This window comes from Leptidea sinapis, chromosome 9 (assembly GCF_905404315.1).
Source record: "Leptidea sinapis chromosome 9, ilLepSina1.1, whole genome shotgun sequence".
NCBI lineage: Eukaryota > Metazoa > Arthropoda > Insecta > Lepidoptera > Pieridae > Leptidea > Leptidea sinapis.
In genome coordinates, this window is record NC_066273.1 from 451321 (window position 1) to 478691 (window position 27371).

Consider the following 27371-nt stretch of genomic DNA (forward strand, 5'->3'; position numbering starts at 1 on the left):
ACTACATAAACTAATCATTCTAGGTCCTAGTGTCTCTATAATAACTCTTTAAGGTTATATTTACTACATTATTTTGTGCAACCTAAGTTGTTGAAATTTCAAAAAGTAACTACACAAAATTATACACAATAATATTAATTTTTTTAACTTTGCATACTTCAATTCGAATACAGTTGCTACATTAACCATGCTTCATAGTTCATACCGTACCCTGTGCCTAAACCAGCGGCATGGTGGAAGGTTTTTGAACTGTTATTTAGAGCATAAGCTTGACACTTTGTCAACTTTTCAGCCCAAATCAAAATACAATAAAAGAAGAATATTTAAATTATTTTTCAATATAGGTAGGTAATCGATTACAAGAAAAACCACCGTTAGGTTTCTTTGATGTTTAATTATTTGTTTTCCTTTTTCAAAGACCCAATAAAGTATGCACTTATATTACTAATCGTGGTTACTAATTACACATGAATATTAACGTTGTGAAGTTTTAATATTTTACCATAGTTAGGGAATAATTTCGCACAAATAGTTTTATTTATATAAAAGTACTAGCATTTATGTGGTTAAATTAAATAAATACAATATTCATTTATTGCGCTATCGTACACAAAAATGACAATTTATATTACATAAAAAAATTAACACTTCAGAAAGATTACAATTATTTTACATTTAAAAGTGTATCTCTCAGAAAAATCAACTTTCATCCATAATTCCAACGACTGTCTTACGAATTTTCGATCAGGTCACGTGTCCTGGTGCGAGTTAAAAATTTTATACCCATCCCAAGAAAAGAGCTCAACGCCGCTAAAGAAGTTTTCACTTCAAAAATAGTTAATACAGTGCTCGATAAATAATAAAGCTTTTTATGAACAAATTATTCATGGTTTAAATAGTGCATAGTCGTCGTAAAACCGCGTATTAATTATAAACCTTGAGCGTCTGGAAGCGGAAAGCAGCAGATTGAAATGAAAATTATATCCTTCGTTTCAAGATATAAAATGATCGTTAACTGCTTGCTATTGAAATCGTGACTTGTAATTTATAATACTAATTTCAATTATAATGTGTCTATGCATGGCTATTTACTGTGATAATACCTACGATGATTTAAAGTACTTAAATCCCACTAGTATGCCTGTATCGGGTGTAAATTAAATTTTCAAATAATTATATCTCCAATAATTTAAATGAAAATATTTTTTTTGAAAATAGTATTTAAATACACATATTGAACGTAGAAAACTACCATCCATTCGAAAATTTATGCCTCAGTCCTGAGAAGAACGGGCGCAGGAAACGCCCAAAATCAAAATGTAATAATTAATGTATAACAACAGACTGCAGACAAACTTTCCAAACAGTTTTGCGGGACTATGTTAGCTTTTAAGATTCTTTCTGTAAATGATTAATAGTATAAATAAATAATAATAAAACTGTTCATAAGATTTTGTTAACTGATTAAAATAAGTTGAAACGTTTCCGTTTTTTCGGAGGCATCACATTGCAGAGATTGTATTAAGCTTCTCATGAAAGCTCAAATTTTACAATGTAATCTATAAGTTTTATATTTTAGTACAACGTTTGATACTTCTTGTTTTTTTTTTTTTTCAAAAAATAATAGATACAATTACGAGTAATCCAATTATTTTAAAATAAGCTTTCACATGCATGACATACTACATGTTATGCTGAGAGTAATGATGTTTATAATTACAATACGAGAGGCAAGGAATTACTGATTACTAGTTAATCGATGGTTAGATTAAAAAAATATATTTAATCAGCGTTATTTTGTGGGAATCCATAGTTATCCAAACTTTGTGACAAGGCAAACCTTAGCGGAATTTACACTCAAGAAAACTCACAAAGTTTGGGTTAGTTTTAAAGTCAAATGTTATAACATTATATACTACACTCCCAGCCCATGTCCAGACACTGACTCTCAATAAATTTATAAGTTGTATTCAATAACTTCTGCAGTAACTCTTATTAATCAACTCCAGATTATGTAAACGATGAGGTAGCCTGAATCTTGGCATTGCGTAGAGACGTCGCTTCATTGTGTGTCTTCCAACGCATTTAGCAGAGGGAGTGTTCCGAAGTGCTGTTTCAATTGATTTCTGCCGCCGAATCGCACCTTCGCACGACGCGCCACTAATTAGGACATCATCCTCACCACCTGGATATGTGGCGATCCTCCACAGTGCGGTTTTCAAGGAGCTTCTTTCCACGTACTACAAAGCTGAAAGTGGAGTGACGGGGACGATACGATATGAGTACCTTACAAAAAAGCGCTTACAGCTTAAAGGTCGGCAACGCTCCTGTTATCCTCTGTTGCTATGTTGTCCTCAGGTGTTTTTTATTATTATTTTTATGATTTGGCGATTAAAATGTGCTTAAATCATAGGATCTATTGTGCCCCCTGCTTGGCTGCAAGGAAGAGAATCGAGGCTACTAACTAGGGAACGTGTTACTGTGCCGAGATTTAAACTATATCCTCGAGACCTATTACTTTTAAAAGGCGTAGGATCCTCAGAGGGTCCAGGTGGAGCCCGTTCTCTGCTGCACGTAAAGGTATTTTAAGACACCCCAGCCTGATTCTGCCAATGGTTTCGCATTCCAAAATGATGTGTATGGGGTCTTCAGCGACTACACAGCAGAATCTGCACAGGTTTGATTCACTGAGACCCATTCTGGCTAGGTGCCCATTCAGTATGCAATGGCCGGATAGGAACCCCCTGACGGCTCTCAGTTGTCTCCTGTATCTAGTCTCATGCTCTTATCTTCTGCTTATCCTCTGGTGTTGCAAGAGATGGTGATCACTTAACACCAGGTGACCCGTGCATTCGTTTGGCCTCGTTTTCCGTAAAAAAAAAAATCTTATAATTTGAGCATACCACAGAAATATATTAGTTGTAGCCTTAGGATTTCCAAGTCAATCAGATCTTATAAAACTCCATGGTTATAAGATCCAGTATTCAAAAATTTCTTCATATGGTGGATTACCACTTTATAACTTTCACTATAAACTTACATTGAATTTAATATTATGCCGTTTTATGCCATGAAATACAACAATGTTATACCTTTATTTAAATCGGGCAGTTCTTTTGACCCTGCAAATTTCAGACCTATTTCAGTGCTGCCTGTTTTTAGTAAAATAATTGAAAAACCTTTGCTTCAACAGCTACAAATGCATTTTTGTAAATTAATGAACAAAAATCAATTTGGATTCACTAGGGGCTTATCAACAATTAATGCGGGTACTAGACTCATTAAGCACATCTTTGACGCCTGGGAAGAGTCACAGGATGCATTGGGCATTTTTTGTGATTTGACCAAAGCATTGGACTGCGTCCACCATGAAACTTTACTCCTAAAACTAAAGCATTATCGAGTGAAAAATAGAGCCCTAAATCTGTTAAAATCATATTTAAGCGAAAGAGTTCAGATAGTCGATGTAAATGGCAAACGGTCTTTCCATTACATATGACAATTCTTACAACGAGTGGGCGCGTGGTACTTAATTTTTAACTGTAATTACTACTGTTTCAAACTTTGTATTGCTTATTACACAGAAAGAAAAACATCAGTATATGCCTGTTTTCTTGATTTAAGCAAAGCTTTTAACCGTGTGGAGTACGATAAGTTATGGGGTAAGTTAGAAATGGCTGGCGTGCCAGACGGACGTACGCATTTTATACGCATTTTGAGGTATTGGTATCAAAATCAACAAAATGTAGTAAAATGGCAAAGTTCATATTCAGATCCTTACGTTCTAAACTGTGGAGTAAGACAGGGTGGTTTAACTTCTCCATTGTTGTTTAATCTGTATGTTAATGACTTGATTGATGAACTGAGTGAGACTCATGTTGGATGTCATATAGGAGGATTTAATGTTAATAACCTGAGCTACGCAGATGACATGGTTCTCCTCAGTCCCTCAATCAGAGGACTCAGAGTGATGGTGGGAATCTGTGAAAAATATGCAAGTAAACATGGTTTACTTTATAATGAAAAAAAAGTAATGTTTTAGTGTTTCGGTCGGGGCGCGGTCCTGACTGCGTCCCTCCAATATATCTTAATGGAAAAGAGTTAGTAAATGTAAATCAATTTAAATATTTAGGCCATTTGCTACCAGCACTCTGAGTGATGATGATGGTATAGATAGAGAGACGAAATTTGTCAGTTAGGGCGAACATGATAATTAGAAGATTTCAGAAGTGCAGTAGGAATGTCAAAAAGCTACTGTTCACCACCTACTGTCAGTCCTTTTATACAAGTAACTTGTGCATACACGTAAAACTATGAAAATTTTTAGAGTTCAATATAATAATGCTTTTAGGATGTCCTTGGGATTACCACGTTTTTGTAGTGCATCTCATATGTTTGCCTTATACAGAGTAGATGATTTTTATGCTATTCTGAGGAAAAAGATTTTTTCAATTAGGGATAGAAGTAATAAAAATGAAAATAGTATATTAAGAGTCTTAAATAATGTACATAATTTTATTAATAGAAAATGGAATATTATTCTTAAATCTAAAAATAAATCTTTGTAATATTACTAAACCTAGAATAAGTTAATACTAACAATATATGGGCAATGCTGCCTGAAATAAATAAATTTATTATTGTTATTATTATTATGTCAAAACGCTGCACGATCACACTAAACTAAATTTCAATTTTTACTTAGGCTGTCCCCTCAGGCAGTACCTCTTATTACGTAGTATTTACATTTTCTTTGGGCAAAACAACGTCAGCCCGTTCAGCATTTGTGTATTAATAAATAAGACTAGAACAATACATTAAGGAAAACGGGTTTCACGGTATTTTTATTTTGACCCACATCTTAATTATCTTTATGAATTCAATTGTCTCAAGTAACAAGCTAGCTGGGTTTATAATTGAGCTGTCGGCGACATCCCATTGTTTTGTTTTGTTTTATAAAAGTTTTAAGTGAATACTTTTATTTAATTGTTTGGGAAAAATGGTGAATATTTTTTTTCTATTAGTATAAAATGTCATTGTGGAAATTAGAAAAAGAAAGCAAATTTGTGCGACTGGCTAGAAACAGGAAAAATATAATAAATTACTATTTTCTTTCTTCTCGGTCGATAATTCAATAATGTAATACGCCTCACAATTGTGTGCCATCTCTCTCAGTTAGAAGTCATTCGAGTGCACTCATGCACGTAGTCGCCCACAGCAGGCTTGATCTGGTCGGTCCAAGGCATAGGTCACCTTCCACGCAGTCCACGCGACCAATCTCAAATTCTTACATTTTTTATCGAGCCTCAGGTTTTAGTATCGCTTAAATCAAAATCTGCTATCATTTCGAAAATATATATGCCGCAGACCTTAGAAACAAACTGAAACTGCAAAAAAAACTCCGCGAACCTTCTTAATATATAGCATAGCATAGAACCACGGCTATAGCAAGCGGAAATTCAAGTATCGAGGCTGGAAAACCGTTTACTGATGGAACTTGTATTGTGTAACTATAGTACTAATAGACATCTTTTGATTTATCATGAAAACTAAAATAGAAGTGAGAATTTTTTACAAATGGCTACAATACTACAATCTACAACTTTTGAAACAAATTTGAATGTAAGATTAATTTAACGGTGACTTTATTGGTTTTTGGCGACTTTGGTGAACATGTTATTCCTAAGTCTGAGATATTGTGATTGTAGTAAGCTTATCTATGCGCCATCGTTTGCAAACGAACGCGGAACTGAAATTTCTAGGATAACTGTGGAAGAACGCCACACATTAAGATGGTGGGGATGATATTTAGTGGCGTGTGGCGTGTGATGCGAAGGTAGAATTGGACGGCAAGTATCATTTCAAACAGACTGCGCTAAGGCAATTTGGCTTTGCCTTAGTTGAGTTTTAACGAGAGGAAGTGGCAAGAAACTCAATGCCACACTTTTAAGTAAACATTAACCAATTACAATGTAAATATAATGTGCTGTAATAAAAATACTCCAACGTAGAGTACCTACTCAATGCCTTTTACGGGTATTAAAAATATATACGATTATAAAGATATAATAACTAAAATTAAAAAAAAAAACATGAAGCATTGTTTCTCGTACCAGTATCATCCCGCCACTATACAAGCAGCGCCACGAGCATGACGCATGGACCAGTCTCTCAACCATATTTTAGGGAGGGAACGACCCGTCCCACGTCGTTGTCACAAGTAGTGGCATTTAAGCGAGTATGACGAAGCCTGTCACGAGAACTCAACCAAATAACAAAAACAATGTTCATAGGTACCTGTTTGCACATACAATCACAAAAAGGTACCTGATTTATACATAGAACCGTTTGAATTCGGTGACTTTTGAATAAAGTTTCTTATAATTTTCAGTAAGTACTAAACCATGTCATAAGAGTTTAGTGTCCAGATCTATAACGAAACCCGATCTGGTGTCGTGACCTATTAAAACCTGCATTGCACATAAAACCAGTTATAATGCGCAGTAATGCATGCTCTAATACATTCACTAAAACTCAGTTCACCACATATTTAATAGCTTTATTTATAATTTTGTGGTTTTGCAGACAAAAATGGTCATTTCATTAACCACAGTTAAGCGTAAAATACATTATTCATGGATTAATTATTAGCGGCAACACGCTACATCACTCGCATTGGTTTAATTTTCGTAGCAAATATCCTTGACTACTTGTCAAGGCTAAGATATGTAGTGTCCTTAAAATAATTTTCCACGAGCTTTACTTACGAATTAATAATAATATCCTTAAATTATATGTTATGCACGGTGAATGGTGCTGGTGTACGACGCACCTCACGTCGACACTCTGGCTCCTTCTCATGTCCAAGTTACTTCAGTTGGTGCTGGGGCTGCTGCTTCGACTGCCGAAGACAGCAAACGTCGCAAGAACGTCGGTTGTGCCGTTTGATATGAAGACACTTGGCCCGTGGGGCCCGGAGGCGCGGAGATTATAAAAAGTAGCTTGTATAGCTACCTCAATAGGTCTACTGGAAATCCTGGAAACTATTTCGGTAAACGGATCATCCTAGCTATCCAACACATAAATGATGCCGGAATTATAGGTAAAAATATACCCCAGGGAAGACCCCTTAGAGATAGTTTTAATTTAACGTAATCACAGTATTGTAAATATTGTTGTAAGATTTGTTTTGTTTGAATAAATAATATAAATTAATATGTTAATTGGTGATTTGGTCACGAAGGGAAGATTGGTCAAAGAAGATTTACTTAACGAACGTAAATAGTGAATTTGGCTGGAACACTAGTTCACAACGCAGTAGACGCCTAATACAAATAAAGAATTCATAATTTTCGCTGGGCATTGAATGCTTATTAGTCAGGTAATAATAATACAACGAATATAACATAATATCGTAATTGGATAGTGTAATAATGAAAATATATTATCGTAGGTAACTAATCGCAACTGATCGCTGTAGATTTAATTAAAATTCTCCCAATGTCCAATCATATAATATACGTTTTACTATTAGTATGAAGAACGAGGCTAGCTCGATATTACTAAGAATTAAAGAACAAACCGCTAGTTCAAGAAAGCATATTTTTTTTTTCTTTATATACTATGCTAACTTGACTGTCAAAATGAAAAGAAAAAGTGACGGTATTATAAGTATAGATGAAACATTAACTTTAAAGATGCTTTCTGCAACTATCGGTATGATATATTTGATGTTTGAGTATTTAAGTTGGATCATTTTACATACAGTGTAATTGAAATGATCTGTAAAACGATGAAGGTGTAAATACTTTGATTTAAAAAGGTGGCAGTTGTCACCTCTTTTCATTAAAACTCAACCTTTTACGAAATGGTGGTAAATGTAAAAAGAAAAGGAAACTTTGGACATTCATAGATGTCATTTCCTTGACCTACATGAATAAAATAATTTTGATTTCATTTGATTGAGAACTTTTACTGGATTGATTTGTCTGGTAGAAAATAGAAAAGTTATTATTACAAAAACCTACATTCAAAAATTTTGATGTCGCTTTTGCAAATCTAAACAATTTGTTATTTTCAACTCTCAGGTAGTGAAGTTTCAGTTGTTCAACTGAAACTGAGACATACCAACTTTTACGAACTATGCGTCATTAGAGCGGATGGCTCAGTTGCTAAGAGCGCTCGGATGGAACCCGAGAGGTTGCGGGTTCGAGTCCCGCATCGACAAATTTAATTTGTATAATTAATCCCAGAAGTGAGAGATATCACTTTAGTAATAACAAATTATTTTGGGTTGGCGTGCCTACGTTTGCTTAGGCAAGGATTCATGAAAGAAAGCCTGATGTCTTGTTGGACATCTGAGATAAATTCCATTAATAGTTTGATGCACTTCAAGTAGCTGTCAACTGGAAATAAGAAGCAAACAAAACCGTTAGATCTTACGTATAAACGTTCGATATTGAAATCAATGACCTATATTGTGTCAGGTAGGTTCGTATTCAGCGTAGTAACAAAAAAAGCAAACTTTTGCACTTTTACTAGCGCTAAACAAGAGGAATTGTCGTTACTGGGTACAATTTTGAGAAAATAAGTATATACCTAAAAAAAATGCCATGGATATTGTTTCACCGCCATTATTAAATTTTTCGCTTCACACATTTTGTTACCTAAGACGAGTCTACAGACGTCCACTCGCTACAAAGCTCGCGCGAATCTGAATTGAAATTTCCGTGCGTCTGCGGCGGTTGAGCCGAAATGTACGTGAGAGCTGCTTTCGGGATGACGTCATTGAGTTTTTTCTGTTCTTACAAACCGAACGCAATGAAACGAACATTAGTTTTTTTTTTCCATTCGGAAACAATAAGAATAATGTACGCCTTGTTGAATATTTTTTATGTAATTAGAGCATTCAGGTTTCCGAATCTGAATTCCTGATCAGGAAACCTAATTCGGTTTCCGAACCTAAGGGTGCGGTTCGAACCCACGCTACCTCTCGGAAAGTAGATCTAAAAACTGGTGAAATAGAATGAAATAGTAGAAATTAATGAATTGACCCCTACACAGAGTTCGTCTGTAATGCGTCATGCGATAGATAGACGAAAAAGTTTGAGGCTATGTAGTAAAAGTTTCTTTAAAATAAGAATAGCTGCTATCGCAAATGAACGTCCTCAACACCAATGGTCAAGAGATGCGTTGCTGGCCTTTAAGTTTGGAGTATGCTTAAAGGAAAGCTTAAAGGACCCTAAGTTGTATGGGTTCGGGAAAACAGCAGATTAATTCACAGAGTGTATACGCGACGCAAGAAATGTGTTTACCATGATGCTGATTTTATATTATTATAGCTGTTAATTTCTAATATTTATTTATGCAGCTGTTGTGTAATAAGGGGTATTAAAACACGAATGTCCAGGCGAAGCCGAGTGGAATAATAGTATCACATGAGTGTTTTAATACCTAATTATCAACAGTTGCATACAAGACTTTATCTACACCCCTAATATGAATCCTAACTATTTTAGAATCTTTAATAGAGGATTTAAATGTAGTGGGTGTAGATAAACAATAATAATATAATAACAAAATTGAAATGGAAGTAACTTAGATAATTTACACTTCTACATAGAGCTTCTTGCTGTAAGGCAACGAATGACAAAAGGCCAGCTTTATTATTTTAGTGTGCGTGCGTTGCTGAAAATTGAAAATAGAGGCTACAATTAAGTAGAATTAACAGTTCGCCGCAATTTTTTCCGACATGTTCTCACCGTTCACAGTCTATCTATTGTCGGGGATCCAATGCTCTGTGAACGGCCAGATCACTTGGCGTTGCGTAGATAATATGTCGCTCGATTGTGTGTCTTCTACCGTATTTATCACTGGGCGAGTTCCGAAGAGCTGTTTCACCTGATTCTTGCCACCGAATTCCACCTTCACACGACACGCCACTAATTAGGATATCATCCCCACCATCTGGATGTGTGGCGCTCCGCAGTGTGGTTTTCAAGGAACTTTCTTCCACGTACAACAAAGATGTGGAATGAGCTTCCTAGTGCTGTGTTTCCGGGATGATATGACATGGGTACCTTCAAAAAAGGCGCTTACGTATAAATCATCTCAGAGAAAAAATATAATATGAGCGTGCCGACAACTAAGTCAGGTTGGCAATTGGCTACCTTTATTGATTGAGAATAAGCTAGATGATTGAGTGGGTCAGAGTGATTGGATAAACGAATATTGCGAAATTAATTTCCAAATATCGTTTTTCAATGAGGACACAACGTATTTTTTCCAGTGCTTCTTTATTTCTCGAAGATCTTTACAGATTTGTTTTATAATTTTAATATTTATAGATAAATTACAGTATTTTTATATAATAGTACAAATGTCAGCTAAACTAATGAAGACATACGAATAAAGATACTACTATTCAGTGAGTTTCCTGTTTTTTAGGTTAGATAATTTAAATATCATAACTTACTTATTTTCAGAACATAGTTTGGACTGTTACTATAAACAGTAAAATCAATATTGCTTACTTCTCAAAGTAAAACATAAATTGCTCTTCAACGCATGATAAAGTTCATCCTAACAAACCATTCGAAATCTTATATGAAAACTAGATGGTGACCGGATCGATTCACATAAACAATTGCATATATTATATACGAAATTTCATATCAGAACGTAAAATCTTTTTTTGTTAATTACAAAATTTTGTAGAAATATAACCACTACTTTGAGTGAGAGTAGCGCAGGACCAATCGTAATGGAAATCTTTGGGGGAGGCCTTTGTGAAGCAGTGGACGTCATCCGGCTGATGATGATAATGATAAAAACTATTACAATAATTATTTCGTTTTTCCCTGTTCTTGTTATGATTATTTATTTGGCCGAGTCACAGCAGAACCGTCAAACCGTACCTATGTCACAAATTTATTTCCTAAAATTTAAATTAAAAAATATTAAGGATCACGAATCGAAATAAAAACTCCTATCTCTCAATTTGGGTCAAACTGCACAAAGTGTGCAAAATTTGATTAAAATCGGTTCGGTAGTTTAGGAGTTCATTGCGGACAAAACACGTAACACGAAACTTCAATTGAATCCTGCAGTTTTTTGAGTTTTTGACAAAAATTACACAACAGGAAACATTACGATAAGTGATAAAGTTCAACCTATCAAAACGACCTTTTCTGCAGAATGAAATAGTCGCTCGTTTGACAGTCACAACGTTTATAAGCGGTACCAATCAAAGTCACAAACAGACAAAGCGTGGACCCAGTGAATCAGAACTAATAGGTTATTGATTGCCAGAACTTGTCGATACTTTCCGTGTTCATTTTATCAGCTCCTTTTTACATAACAATAGAAGAGATAAAACATAAATCAATCTTGTGTAATTTTCGCAGAAAGATGAAAAACTTACGTAGCAATCTAACTGTACTCTGTAGTAAATACCTATATATAACTTAGAACTTACTTTTATATATATAGATCTACCAGTGGAGGAGATCTACTAGGGAGGCTCCTTTGCACAGGATGACGGCTAGATTATGGGTACCCAACGGGGCCATGAAGCAGAAATGTGTAAGCATTACTGTGTTTCGGTCTGAATGGCGCCGTAGCTAGTGAATTTCCCGGGAAAATTAGACTTAACATCTTACGTCTCAACGGTGACGAACGCAGTAGTGGTGCCGCTCAGATTTTTTGGGTTTTTTAAGAATCCTGAGCGGCACTGCATTGTAATGGAATGTGAAATCACTTATTGGAAGGCAAAAAATCTACCACCCATTCCAAAATGAATGCCTCAGGCCTGAGAAGAATGGGCGCAACAAACTCAGCGGGCTTTTTTTCCATCAAAAATATGTTTTACAATTAAAGTAACATTTACAAAGTAACATTGTACAATTAAACTTTTTATTTAATAGCCTGACGGCGGTCGCTCCATTCCCAATCTGTGGTATCATTAAGAAAGTCATTTATGTTATAGTAACCTTTACCACACAAACGTTTTTTAACAATTCTTTTGAATAACGTAATACTTTTGTTTTGAACATTTTCTGGGTTCTTGTTGTAAATGCATATACATCGCCCCACAAAAGACTTACTTACTCGACTTAGCCGAGTAGTAGGCATCATCAGTTTATGTCTGTTCCTGGTGTTAACATTATGGTTATGACAGTTTCTGGCAAATTCACTTATGTGCCTATGAACATACATTACATTATCAAGAATATATTGAGAAGCAACAGTCAAGATGTTAATTTCTTTGAATTATGCTCTCAATGATTCTCTAGGACCTAGGTTATAAATAGCGCGAATAGCCCTCTTCTGCAGCACAAATATTGTATTAATATCGGCAGCGTTGCCCCATAGCAATATACCATAGGACATAATACTATGGAAATAACTAAAGTATACTAGTCGCGCCGTATCTATGTCAGTTAATTGTCTAATCTTTTTTACCGCGTATGCTGCAGAACTAAGTCTGTTCGCCAATCCTTCAATATGGAGGCCCCATTGTAATTTGGAATCTAGAGTTATGCCAAGACAATATTCACAGCAGTAACTGTGAATGTTGTGTACATCTGTTATTGTTACTCGCATCAGTAATTCAATTTCTTAGATAGTGTTATGTACTTGTTACTCGTATATGTGTAATTAGGACTGTTGATGCATAATAAAAAAATAAATCTATGTTCAATTCAATGCGTAGAAAACTGTACTTTCAAATGTTTTTACTAAAAATGCGTAGAAAACTGTACTTTCAAATGTTTTTGCTAAAAAGGAAACAATTTAATTAGAAATCTTTTTCAAGAACTTAGGAAGCCTCGCAACTTGAGTTAAAGAATGCGTTAAGGAATTTTTATTAAACATTTCAGATCGCATGAGCAATTGCTAATTAGACGATTATAGGATCGTTATTTGGATTTTTTTTTACCTAAACTTTGATTATTCGTTTATTCACTTCTATGCTAATTCTTTAGCAGATATTTGTATGATATTATATAGTTATTTAATCATTCTTAAATTTAATGCGTCAGTTGTATTTTATGGGCTTAGTAGTTGACAACTCGTAGTTTAGACTCCTGTTGTCAATATTCGTAATCAGCTATATATTATTTTATAGGTTAATTGATTCTAAGTTGTTTTGTAAAAGCTTCTAACCGAGTTCAAAAGGTTTAACGTATTATATTATACTGTTACCATATATTCTTTATATATGCAAATAGGGATTAAATGGACATATATAAAAATATGTTTATATAGAAGCCTTTTCAAAACCTAAATTTTGCAAACGTATCGCTCGTATCACACATGCACCCTTATCAATTGCTAAAGGAGATTACAGCTTCGAACAAAAATAGATTGTAATTGATATATCGTATTATTTACACAAATAAAATGAAAAATAAGATAACATCAACACAAAGAGCAGTGAAAAGAAGCATCATTAATCTAAACAAAATACAAAAAATTAGAAGCATAAATATAAGGAAAAAGCTAAGCATTTAGATGCTCTTGAATATTATGCTTTAAAGCAAAAATAGTAGTGGGCTGGACATAATATGTACAGAGTAAAAGACAAAAGATGAACGCTGAAGGTGACAAAATGGAAAGGTCCGATAAAAAAGACAAGTCGAAAGACCCAAGAGATATGGATCGATTGCATTATAGGGATAGCGGGAAGGGAATGGATTAAAACAGGCCAGGACTGAGAAAGTTGGAGGAGGCTTTGACCCAAAAGGGGTCCGTATTAAACCAATTAGAATTAACTGTACGTACCTAATTTGTTTATTTTAGAATTAACTGTTTTTATTCAGTTTAAAATCATATTTATAGAAAACTAAATTCAAAAACTGATTCTGAGTAAATAAAGATTTGTTGAAACAAAAATCTAAGAGTTTATAATAAAAAACACCAGTCAAAAATTTCAAAACTATGGCACACTTGAAAAACAAACAAAAGTGTTTTTTACAATTAATTTCAAATACAGAAGTAACCAAAATAATTTGTTAAATCTTATATAAAGAACTTTTATTATGAGTCTACGCTCACCTTACTTCTAATTAATACTGACGGCGACAAAATAAGTCTTCTGGCAATTGGAGACGGTAACAGTATGATTGCGGAAAACTATCAAGAATTCCGAGCCAAATAAAATTTGGCATTATTGAAAAAGTTGGCATTGAAAGTTAAGTGAGGTGATCGAATCTGCATTGCAGGTGATGCAGAACTAAACACATTTGTTGGAATTGACGTGGAGTGATTGGCTTACATATAGAACTCCTTGTGATCTTTGATCGTTTAACCGTAATACTGAAGATCTGAAAAGCTTAAGAATTGCAGAGACATTCCAAATTGAATAGTTCCGGAGGACAATTCTTCCCTTCGGTTTATTAGATATATTTCATCGACGAACATGAAACTTAAGACCGCTATTCAAAGGAATTGCCAAAATAACGCGCAAGTGAAACTATTACTATACAGTTTTTATAAAGTCTTCTATTTAAATAATGAAAATGGTCTTTGTTTGAGGCTCAATCACGCCTAAACCACTGATCGTATCGACATCAAACTACCACCATTCGATGCGAAATTTATTCTACATACATCTGCTACATATTTTTTTTATTGCATTAGTAATAAGCTGAATAAAATATTATTAATTTCTTTTTAAAGTTCGCCCAGCGAAGCGGGCGGGAATGGCTAGTTATTTATAAAATGATTATAAATCTATAGAATATAAGATTTTTTTGTATATTAATACATTGCCAAAAATAATCCAAAATACCCGTAACTTTTACAGTTAGAGACATGTTAACAACAAGTCTAGTCGAGTTTATTTAGCGAAAAAATATACGAAAATTTAATAACTCTTAAAGCCAGCCAGTAAAAATTGCTGTTAGTTTGAATAATGTTGGAGACGCAATTTTGACTCCAGTATCAACTTAACGAAGTGTAATATTCAACTGTGGATAATTTAGCTACAACAAAATCAATACGAATCAAATAACAAAATTCACACTTTGAGGTCAAAAGTCAAATATTTTACCATAATTACCACTACTTTGGAAAAGGGTGAGCTTTAATGAGAAGAAGTGGCAAAAAGCTCATTGCCACTCTTTTAAGCCAATATTAACAGCTTCATTATTTTACGAATTATTAATGTTACAATTTATTGTATCGATGAAACAAAAACACTCCAAGGTCATGTTCACGTCTAAATAAAAAAATATAAATTGCTTACGAGATTGGTCTCCGCTGCGCTCCAACTAGATACCGCAGGGTTAATCGCAACGTGCGGCAAATAATACTACGCCCAAGTGGGCGTACTTGAGCCAGTCTCGAACAATGTGTGACATTGACGTGCCAGATGTTCTGATAAACTTTGCCAAATATTTAAACTAAAATGCCGGGTTGCGTCGTAAAACTTTGTAAAAATAATACTACAAGAAATAAGAAAGACACTGGGATCACATATCATCAGTAAGAATTTTATATTTTACTAATTTCAATGTAAGATAACGCGTAGTGTATGTTACAAAATTTGAAAGACACCATCAAGTGTCAAGATGCCACGCACACAAGTATCTAATAGTTGTCGTAATAATCTATTGTTCGTAGGTAGTCAGGTATCTAGTTGGAGAGCAGCTGAAACCAATCTTTAATCTAAGATTGTAGCATTCAAAGTCCAAATATGTCATAAGCTCTAAATATCAAATTCAAGATTTCCTAGATTCAAATAAAAACTAGGTTCACTTCAATGTGATTCTGTTGTAGATTTCGCTTCAGAAAATGTCCTGTATTTTAATAAAATAATTTTCCTCGTAAATTTTAGACAAGGCAGGGTTTATCATGAATAACATTAATTAAGAGACTTAATTACAGAGCCGTGTATCACCGCTCTATATAATGAAGTACTGTTTATTTAAGTAATTTAGTATAATTACTTAGAATTAAAATAAAATTACTATATTACTTACGTGACTTGCCCGGCTAGAAGTTATATGACGTTAATAAATCTTAATTTTTTTCTTTAATATCTGTAAAAAAAATTAACCGTATTGGCTGTACACTGCACTAGAATTTTGTAAACTGATATACACACACGGTATTGTCAAATTTAAGATATCGGATTGACTATTTGTTATTATTTAAAGTCATAACCCTCACTTCTGAGATTAATTGCACTAATTAAATTTAAAAAAAAATCGTTCATTCCGTCCGAGCGCTCTTCCACAGAGCCAAACGTTCGAGTGACGTATCGTTGATAAATCTTGTATGTATTGTTCAACTCAGGCTGTGGCTTCATCTAAAGGATCTAATTTACAGTTGATAACTTGCTCAACCCCAATATTTGCATATTAGTAAATTGACTTGAGAGGTCACTCGTTCGAATCTAATCAATTTGCTATCGGTAACGTTTGGCTCAGTAGAAGAGCGCTAGCACAAAACGCGAGATGTCGCGGGTTCGAGTACCGCATCGTTCATAACTTTTGTTTTCAAATTTAATTTGTGTAGATAGGATAGACTTTATTTTTATTTTTTTAGATAAATTATACGTCTAGATAGACCGTGATAGCTGTGAACACGTCGAAAAAATAGCAACGAACTATTAGTCTCTATTTTCAGTAACGCACGCACACTTAAACAAAGTGACGTACGTATCGCAAGTGTAACACGTAGCTTGTCATGCACAATACAGTTATTAACCAGGCACCAAGATATTATTCTCTCTAGACATATAAATAATCTTAGATTATTTCATATGAACATTTCTATAATAAACTTTTTTTAAGACATAAGAGACGAGCAGGACGTTTAGCTGATCGTAATTGATACGCCCTGCTAATTACAAGATAGTGCCGCTTCTTGATAAACACAAAAATTCTGACTGAATTCGACGTACCTTGTTTGGCAGTTTGGTAGTAGTTCTGCTGTGACATTAATTTACTACAACAGTTAAGAATAATAACAAAATATTTAAGAAAGTACAACAGATATAGATGCGCTAATAATAGAGTCGTTCTCCTATTTGATTGCTCACTATTCACACCATAGACTTATGATATACTAGCGTGTAAACTACCTGACAGCCCGATAATGTGTATTTGTCAGTGTATGCGTAAGCTAGTGGCTTAACAAAAGGAAATACTAAATAGCTAATGGCAGGCGTGGTAAACTGTTTACGACTTGTTAATGAAAAACGGTTACAGTAACAAATATATTAGCTTTTCTTTTTTTATCTTGCTGTGCCCCCTTCAGAGATTCCCATGCTATTTAGGTAGCTGTTTGTTTAATAAGATAAATAAAGTTCTAAAACTACATACAGTAACTATCAAAAAAGTAAAAAACATCTATTTGAATGACTGAAACATTTGAACTACTCTGAAACTGACAACTTAATATTGTAAGGTAAAAATTTTGTACAACACACACTACGTGTGTAGTGTGTGTTACACATACACATAACCATCACCCACACTAACGCCAATTACTTTCTTTATCTAATTTTGTTTATTATACTATATTTATTTTTTATATATCCTTTACATCAGTATAACCATGTGCTTTGGGGGCCCAGTGACTTGTAGCACAGGTATTTGTTATTAATTTCAAGCACTAGTCTCTCACAATTAAAACAATGTCTAGATATAGATATTAATAAAATGTATTTACTATGTGATTGTGAGAGCAAATAAATATATTTTGAATATGAATTTGAAAAAGAGACAGCTCGAATTGTTGGGGACCCAGTGCTCAGTGAAAGGCTGGATCACTTGGCGTTGCGTAGAGACGTCGCTTCATTGTGTGTCTTCTACCGCATTTATCACGGGGAGGGTAACGAAGAGCTGTTTCACCTGATTCCTGCTGCCAAACTCCACCTTTTTTTTATATAAGTGGGGGCAAACAGGCAAGAGGCTCACGGGATGGGGAGAGGTGAGGCAACCGCCCATGGACATCCGCAACAACAGGTGTGTCAAGAAATGCGTTTAAGGTTCGCACAACACGCCACAAATTAGGATATCACCCCCACCATCTCGATATGTGGCGGTCCTCCACAGTGCGGATTTCAAGGAGCTTTCATTAACGTACTACAAAGCTGTGGAATGACTTCGACGACTACGACATATTACGAGAATGTGGGCGGCGGTAATCACTAACACCGGGTACGCTCGTTTGTCCTCCTCAACCATAAAAAATTGGTTACCTTTAATCAATATTCATCAATCAATCAGTTAGTAATATATATTTTACCTTCACATATAATATCATTATAGTCACGCTGTATAATATCATTATAGTAACATTGTACTTCTAATAATCTTGATGACATGAAGTGAAGCAACTCATAATGGATGCAGATAGAACATAATTAGTAACGTAGTAATTGTATTGATCGTATAAGAGACTTCGTAATTAGTCGAGAACAAATACAGACTTTATGACGTCACGCTACAACATGATGGCTCTTCAAAGGGATTTCAGCAGCCTTTTTACTTAAGAGATTTTAGTAGCACGTCTTTGTTGTCCATATTAATACTGTTTTAATATTAATTGTATTAATATATACTTTTATCAAAAAGTTGTAGCGAAATTTTTATGAATAATTATCATTATTATTAAAGTTTTCCTTAAAGTAACTAATAAATGTCTAATTCACCAAAAGAAATCAATTTTACATAACATCATTTCGGAACATCCTGAATGTAATATACACTGGCCTTCAAAAGTAAGTATCACACTTTTAAAATTATTGGGATAACGTTTTAAGTTCACAAGATATACTTTCGAAATAAAAAGGACTCCAAAGAGAATTTAATTATGTACATAAAAACTTTATAGTCGGTAAGCTTCTTTTAAGAATTGGCTGAAAAAAAACTTCAAAACAAAACCATTCCTTTTTCAAAGTGGACGTTTCCGAATTACAATTTTACCATTCACATTTTTCTTTCTGTTTTAAATTTTTTTCAAGATCGTTGGGTTTTAAAAATTTATGCTAAAAAGCACATAACATTTATTTATCATGCCTCTTTCAGTTGAAGAATGTGCTAGGATCATGGCTTTTCTGGAACTAGGCATCAGTCAGTTTATAAGCACATTGAGGAATTTTCTTTCATAAGCACATTGAGGAATTTTCTAGAAACTGTGACATTCATAATGTTAATACGAGGAACAAACATGTAATGCTTACAGATTACTGTGTTTCAGTCTGAAAGTCAGATCTGCTTCACGGCAGAAATAGGCGCCGTTGTGGTACCCATAATCTAGCCGGCATCCGGTGCAAAGGAGCCTCGCACTGGTATAACTTTTTCCTAATTTTCATACGTTTTAAAAAAAAGTTATACGGTTCTGAACAATATGATATGTGTAACGATTCAAAGCGATAAAAGGTTATTTGTTGAGCGTGTCTCAAGCGCCTACTCAAATATTTGAGGTTCATTCACCTCTGTGAAGAGATTGCTCATTGAATCCTATACCCTCGGACTGGTGTGTGGGCGTTCTTTCAGTATGCGTCCGGCTTTATTTATTTTTCTCTTTACCAGTTAATTGGAACGTACTCCAAAGCTTTAATTTTTATTTAGTTTAACGTTTAAATTAAATAAATAGTATTTTGCTCCTGGCGTTGAATTTAATAAATCCAGTATTTAACTTACTTTATGTAGTAATCTGAGTACGCTGCTTTTGAGTGAATTGTATTATGTTTAATATGTATGTGTACTTGAGCAATATATACGTGGCAATTTTATTCATGCCCATTTTATATATTCATATTATAATTTAATATTGGATGCAATTTATTTTATGTAGAAATCTTATCTGTAAATGTTATAAGCACTTATAAACCAAAATAATTGCATGAATTTATTAAAATTTTTGTTGATATGTAGCTAATTTTAAATTAATAGATGGATATTTGTGTAGCGGAGAGCTTAGATAATAATTAATATAGTATTATTATAATTAATATAAATTAGATTAGATAGACTCAGATAGCTGTGAACACGTTGAAAAAAACGGCGAATAGTTAGCCTCTATTTTCAGGAACACACGTACGCTGATTCAAAATGACTGGCGTAACGCAAGTGTAAGACGTAGCTGTCCTGCTACTGTCAAGCACACTAAATTAAAACCTGGCCTGTTGTTATGTGATGCCTAGTAACAAGAGGTACTATCTAGACGTATAAATTATCCAAGATTATATCATTGACCATTTTCCTACTTGGAATGTAGTAATAAATGATTCCTGCCGCCGAATTCCACCTTCGCACGACACACCACAAGTTAGGATATCATCCTCACCATCTGGATGTGTGGCGGTCGTCCACAGTGGGGTTTTCAAGGAGCTTTCTTCCACTTCCACTAAGCTGTGGAATGAGCTTCCTTGTGCGGTGTTTCCGGGACGATACGACATGGGTACCTTCAAAAAAAAGCGCGTACACCTTCCTTAAAGGCCGGCAACGCTCCTGTGATTCCTCTGGTGTTGCAAGAGATTGTGGGCGGCGGTGATCACTTAACAACAGGTGACCCGTACGCTCGTTTGTCCTCCTATTCCATAAAAAAAAAATTGCATTTTATAATAGGGTCCGAGAGCTAGCTATAACGTTTGATGCCTTAAAGTTGTAGAAATAATTTGAAAGATGGAAACTAAATTATAACATCATAAATATTCATGTTTCAAATATTCATTAGTGATGAAATAAGTTACCTCTGATTTAAATCACGTTGAACATTTTTCACATTACAGATTTTTAATTAATTAATTTTAGCATTACCCATATAATTAATATCAATTCAATTATGCACTGAAACAAGTCACCTTCGTTGATTATTGAAACCTTTCTATTAGTTCAATGTCGTTGGCGTTTTAATTATGTTTCAGTCTGAAGGGCGCCGTAGCTAGTGAAAAATTCCTGGGCAAATGAGACTTGACATCTCATGTCTCAAGGTGACGAGCGCAATTGTAATGCCTCTCAGAATTTTTGGGTTTTTTAATAATCCTGAGTGGCACTGCATTGTAATGGGCAGGATGTATCAGTAACCACCAGCTGAACGTTCTGCTCATCTCGTCCCTTATTTTACAATTATTAGTATTAAAAATACCAGCAACACAAAAACTGGTTCAGGGTACAAGATATAACATTTTCAATTCTTTTAACCGACTTCAAAAAACGAGGAGGTTCTCAATTCGTCGGTACGTTTTTTAAACACTTTTGTATTTATTTATTTTTTCCATAACGTGGACTTTATTTTCGAAATTGGTTCAAATTACTTATTATTAAACACTTATTACACAACTACAATTATAAAAGTATCTAGACTAAGATTAACGATTGGTCTCCGCTGCGCTCCAACTAGATACACAGGCGGAGTCGCAAAGTGCGACAACTAATACAAGCGGGCGTACTTGAGTACATCGTTTCCAACAATGTTAGACTGTGGCTGTTAAATTTTGCTAATAATTGAAACTAAAATGCCGGGTTACGTAGAAAAAGTTAAAAAAAAAAACTACAAGAAATAAGAAAGACACTGGGATAACATATCATCAGTAAGTATTTTGTATTTTATTAATTACAATGTAAAATAACACGAAGCGTATGTTACAAAATTTGAAAGATGCCATTGTGTGTCAAAAACTGCCACGCAAACAAGCAACTATTAGTAACGTAATAAAAAAGCGAAGAAAAAAGCGAATAAAAAAGCGTAGCGAAGACCAATCTTTAATCTAAGTATCTAGAGTATGTATAAACTTTGTGAAAATATCAGATGTGTGACTTATGCGTCTGGATTTTCGGTTAAGCACCCGTCAACCAAATTGACTGTATGAATTTCAAGCTGTTCCTCAGTTTCTCTAATTAATTATTAATTCAGTACACAAACCGAAACTATAGCAATAAGCGCTCTCAATTTACATAATAATAAATTGATCACATTGACGTACAATAAACAGTTACTAGATTTACTATCACGATCAAAAACTGTCTGAAGCAAAACTCTGCCTACGCGTCTATTAAGTACAGACAATAGAGTTTGAACATTACTGCCACGAAGTAACACTAAATTATTTATAACAATAGGGTAGTCGGGTGACCAGCAGCTAACACGTCCGACACTTTCGACTGCCTCAACAAGAAGTGTACCCAATAGCTGAGAGCAATTCGTAACAGTTACCCTACTACCAATCTAATTAATACGAAACTACCAACTTCATTATAAAGTGGCATCACTAAGATTTTGCATGTGATTATATAATATTACAATTACTAAAAATATAATAACTAAAATAATACAATATTAACAGGTTACAAATTAGTCAATTAATATTATCATACCTGTATAGCCGAGTGGTTAGCAATCCTACCTAAGCTAGAGGTCCCGGGTTCGAATCCCGGTAGGTGCAAGCATTTATTTATATGATGAATATGGATGTTTGTTTCCGAGTCATGGATGTTTATATGTATTTATGTATGTTTATATGTATTTTTATAAGAATTTATGTATGTTTAAGTAAGTATATTGTATTAAATATATCATTGTCTTGTAACCCCATAACACAGGCTATATTTGCTTAACTTGGGGCAAGATAATTTGTGTAAAAAGTGTGTCAATATTATGATAACTGAATGTTGGTCCTAATTGGAATGTCAAATAACCATAACATTATTGTACACAATGACGTTCTAGAGAACGTAGAGAACGTTCTAGAGAACGTAGAGAACGTTCTAGAGAACGTCATTGATTGTACATCAATGATTGATCAACAATTTTGGCAAATGTCAATTATCTCAACAAAATACAGAGTTAAACTATTGAATAAAATTAAACGGATGAATCCAAGTCGATCTTCATTCGCTCGCCCAACATTACATTCAGTTCATGTTAAGTTTTCCTACTAAAGATATTACCCTCAAATAATCGCATCATAAATCATTGGATATTTTCATTTACATGTCATCTACGTTCTTAAAGAGCAATTTGCTATAAGCATACTTATGCTGAGTCATTTCGTTATTTTTATTCGGAATAGACAAGTACTTTCGCCGACAGCTTATATTGTAGTTCCTTTTCTGGCAAAACTATAGCTTTACATCTTCAAACACCCAACGAATATAGCACTTTCAGCTCAGTGGTTAGTGACCTTGCCCACTGAGTTAGAAATCCCGGGTTCCAATCCCGGTTGGTGTCAACGATGAATATGATGAGTCTGGATGTTTGTTTCCGAGTCATGGATATTTATAAGTATTTGTGTATTTTTAGTAATTATATCGTATTCAATATATCGTTGTCTTGTACCCATTGTACAAGCCATGCCTAGTCATGCATCAAACAACGTAATGTGTGTTCTTTATGATACCAAATATTGGGAATGGAGCGACCTCCCTCAGGCTATTACTAATATTATTTTACGATATTACATTATAACGATATTTTTATGAAAAAAAAGAAGGTCGCCCGTTTTTCTAATGTCTGAGGCATACTTTTTGGTGGGGTTTTTACCTTCTATTAAATGATATTTTGAATAAAATAATTACGTGTTACTTATTTCCCATTTCGCTTCTGCAATGGCAACTAGTCGCTAGTTGCGCTCTTTTTATTAGTAAAAATGACGAGGCGAACAGTTCACCTGTTGGTTAGTGACAATTTCAGTGCCGTCGATAATTATTGACAAAACCAATAATCTGAGTGGTCTTGTTATTACGCTCGTCACATTCGACATGAGATATTTAACCTTGTTACACCAGTTTTTTTGGAAGAGGAGAAAAACGAGCGTAAAGGTCATCTGATGTTAACCCTCAATGGCCACATTCTCTTGACCGACACCAGGGGAATTTGTGCTTTTTTGAAGGTACATATATCGTATGGTCCTGGAAACATCGCATAAGGAAGCTCATTCCGCAGCTTGTACGAGAAAGAAAGTTAAATCTAACCGGCACCCCCTGGCCCTAAATTACTTTCCAAATAAAATGGGCAATTACAAAAACCAAGTAAAACCGAGTATAGAATAATTTCATAAATATAATCGGATGTAAGAATTATCTGAAATTAAATTATTGGGTTAACTACCGGAACGCTCCGAGCTTTTTTCGCTGAAAAATCGTTGATGATTTCGATGAAATCCAGTTCCCCAAGTAAACCATTTTTAATTCTGGAGAGAGCAGGCTTCAATTGATGCTCGAGGGTGCTCGATCGTTGTTGGAGGCTTCTTATTTTTTTTAATTATCTTTTGAAATCTGAATTTGAATCTGTTTTTCCGAAGTCTTTTGGGAGGGCGCCTCTTTTGTGGATTCGCTGGGCTCTAACCCCTGTTGCCCTCCCCTAAATCCGTCTATGCTCCCACTGATGAAACGCTACTTTTTCTAAGGCAATAGACAACACTAAAGGATCTAAAAGTAACACTAAAATGTTATCAAATATATCGTACATGAAACAATAGACTATTTATGTTTTTATTTATTTATTAGGTTTATTTACAATAAAACACACAAATATAAAAAGTAGAACTAAGAACTAGGAACGAAATGTATTGATTACTTACAAATAAAAAAAACACAGCATGCACAGAAATAATAAATTTTAGGTATTATATAGTATAAGTTAAGAATAAAACAATTGTTTTTTTAAATTTATAAATGAGTATGTTACACAGTTACATTAATTTTCCAATTATAACATTTTTAAAGATTACCAATGTTTCAAATGAATCAGCAAATATGTCAATATCAGCTACGCCATAAGAATTTTAAATTTAACATAACCTATTTGTGTTTGTTCTTGTTTTACCGAAGTTATTGCCACAAGAAGCTTAGAACACTTTTTAGGGTTCCGTAGCCAAATGGTATAAAACGGAACCGTTAAAGATTCGTCATGTCTGTCTGTCTGTCCATCCGTATGTCACAGCCACTTTTTTATTTATAGTTTACGCGAGAGACACTAATTCCAAAGTGGTACAATGTGTCCTACTCCCCTGTAACTTCTAACATAAGAGAATGATAAAACTAAAAAAAATATATGATGTACATTATCATACAATCTTCTACCGAAAATTGGTTTGAACGAGATCTAGAAAGTAGTTTTTTTTTAATACGTCATTATTCGTATTATCAATAACTTCAATCACAAATACACTATTATTAAAACTTTTATAATCTGTAACTTGCTGCTACGGAACCCTTCATGGGCAAGTCCGACTCGCACATCGGGGCTTTTTTATATTACAATTATTTTGTGACGTCATAGTTCGACTGACATCGCCCGCGCGTCACCCGCAACTACTGAATTGAATTATTATCATGCCGTGAATGTTGGAAGGGCATGGGCATGAGCAAATATTACTAAGAATATTTAACGTGAGATTTACACTACAGCGCTCGAGTTTATTTATCGAGTCGTAGTTGACCATCATGTTCACGAAGCATCCTTACACAAACAATAAACGCAAGTTTTAAAGGTTCATCCAATATGCGATAATTTATATTTATACAGTTTTTTCTTTATTACTTTTTAAGAAATGATTTAAATTATTAAAACACGATTCATATATTGGATGCAGCACCTTGAAAAATAATTTGTTGTGTACATCACAGCCATTAGAAGATAATCTATTTGATTGAAAAGAGTGTCCGTTGAGTTTCTTGTATGTGATTCTCATGAGCTCTTCTTTTTCCGAACATGTAGCAGATTCAGTAATTCATATTACTGAAATATTTTTACTGACGATTCAAAAGCGCTTCGTTTAAGACTAGTTTGAATAAAGTTTATATCACTTTGACTTAGACTAATGCGTAACGAAGAGCTTGCAACCTGAGAGTTGATTTGTTCAAAATCAACAACATCATCAACAGCATACTAGATTTTATGACGATACGTCACTCGAACGATTAGTTCAGTTGGTTAGAGCACTGGCACGGAACGCCAGAGGTCGTGGGTTCGAGTCCCGCATTGTTCATAAAATTTTGTTTCTCAAATTTTATTTGTGAAGTGAGGGTTATCACTTTAAAAAACATAACAAATTGCCGCATTAGAAACGTAAAGAATTAAAAATATATTCTAAAAACTTTGGTTCTTGTTTAAAGTTTCTTTATTTATATACAAATAAAATAATCTTTTTTTATTAAATGAAGCGACTCCACAGTTTTAAGCGTTTTATGCACATTGCTGTTTCATTATTTGTGTCATGTTATTGGAAATCCGTAGTGTGTAATTTCTATGAAAAATATTAAAATTAATTAATAAATTTAAATGAATGTTATATTAATAATTATATAATATATAATATGTTATATTAATAATTTAAAATTAAACAACACTTACAGAACGTGTTTGACATCAATTAATTAACAAAAAAAGTGTTTATTGTAATAATTTTAACATTTAAATTGATAGGTTACCTCATAATATATTAAGGGGTAGACCATTATACGGTAGACGTAAACGAAAGATAGTGCATGACTTAATTATTTAGCAATTGTTTTTATAACGAAATTTGTGCAACAAATACAAATATGATAACTAACTGTTAAATACTCACAGAAGTTAATGAAAATATTGTTCTTTATCTCTCTTTCTATGTAGAACATAAAACTGGCAAACTAATTTGTAACTAAAATTTAAGTTTCACATCACTTCACAAAAACTTTTAAAACGTATTAAAGTTGTTTCGTCCTACAAATCAAGGTTGTTCTTAATTTCAAACTAAAAACGGTAGTAGTTGTATATTTTTACTTTTTCAAGCGAAATGAAAAGGCCGCGAAAATTTGCAGGCTGTATTTAGACAAACGTCCACAGCATCTGCAGTCTCGTCATATACTAGCGGGACATCTCGCTGCTAAGCGCGGGAAATCAACTCAGAACAGTAATTCTGAAATACAGAGTGTATTTCAGAATCCCTTCAAAATACTTTTGTATTCAAATGTATAACATAGTACCTTCATACAGTGTGATACTGTTCTTCACATTAGTAGTAATAGGTGATTATGTAAATCTGCCGAATGTGGATTTTACGGCAAATAGTATGGCTACATTCTGATTATGCCGCCAATATACCTACCGCATAAAATAAATTACTTAATTAAATTTATATATAACATGAACATATATTCAAACAAAACAAATCTTATAGTTACATGTACAATACTATGATTACATTAAATTAAAACTATCTCGGTAGGCTTATCCGTTGCCAGCGCTTGGATATCCAGTAGCTCTGTTGAGGTGTATATATAGTACTTTGCACATTCCTCGCGACTCTGGGTCCACAGGGCCAAGAGTCTCGACACCAAACGTAACACAGATGTAAGAGACCGACATATTTGCGAAAAATATATTATATATCGCATATATATAGTAAGTACTACAATGAGATCAAATCA

At 34.0% G+C, this 27371-nt stretch overlaps 1 protein-coding gene across 2 annotated transcripts in view; it reads right to left on the reverse strand.

Moving 5' to 3' along the window:
* LOC126965847 (5-hydroxytryptamine receptor 2A-like) overlaps nt 1-26773 on the reverse strand; it is a 63116-nt gene extending 36343 nt beyond the window's left edge. For both annotated transcript variants that reach the window (XM_050809609.1, XM_050809610.1), the window contains exon 1: nt 26531-26773. The gene's annotated coding sequence lies outside the window, so the exon portion shown is untranslated. The remainder of the gene's footprint in view (nt 1-26530) is intronic.
* Between the last annotated feature and the right edge of the window lie 598 nt (nt 26774-27371).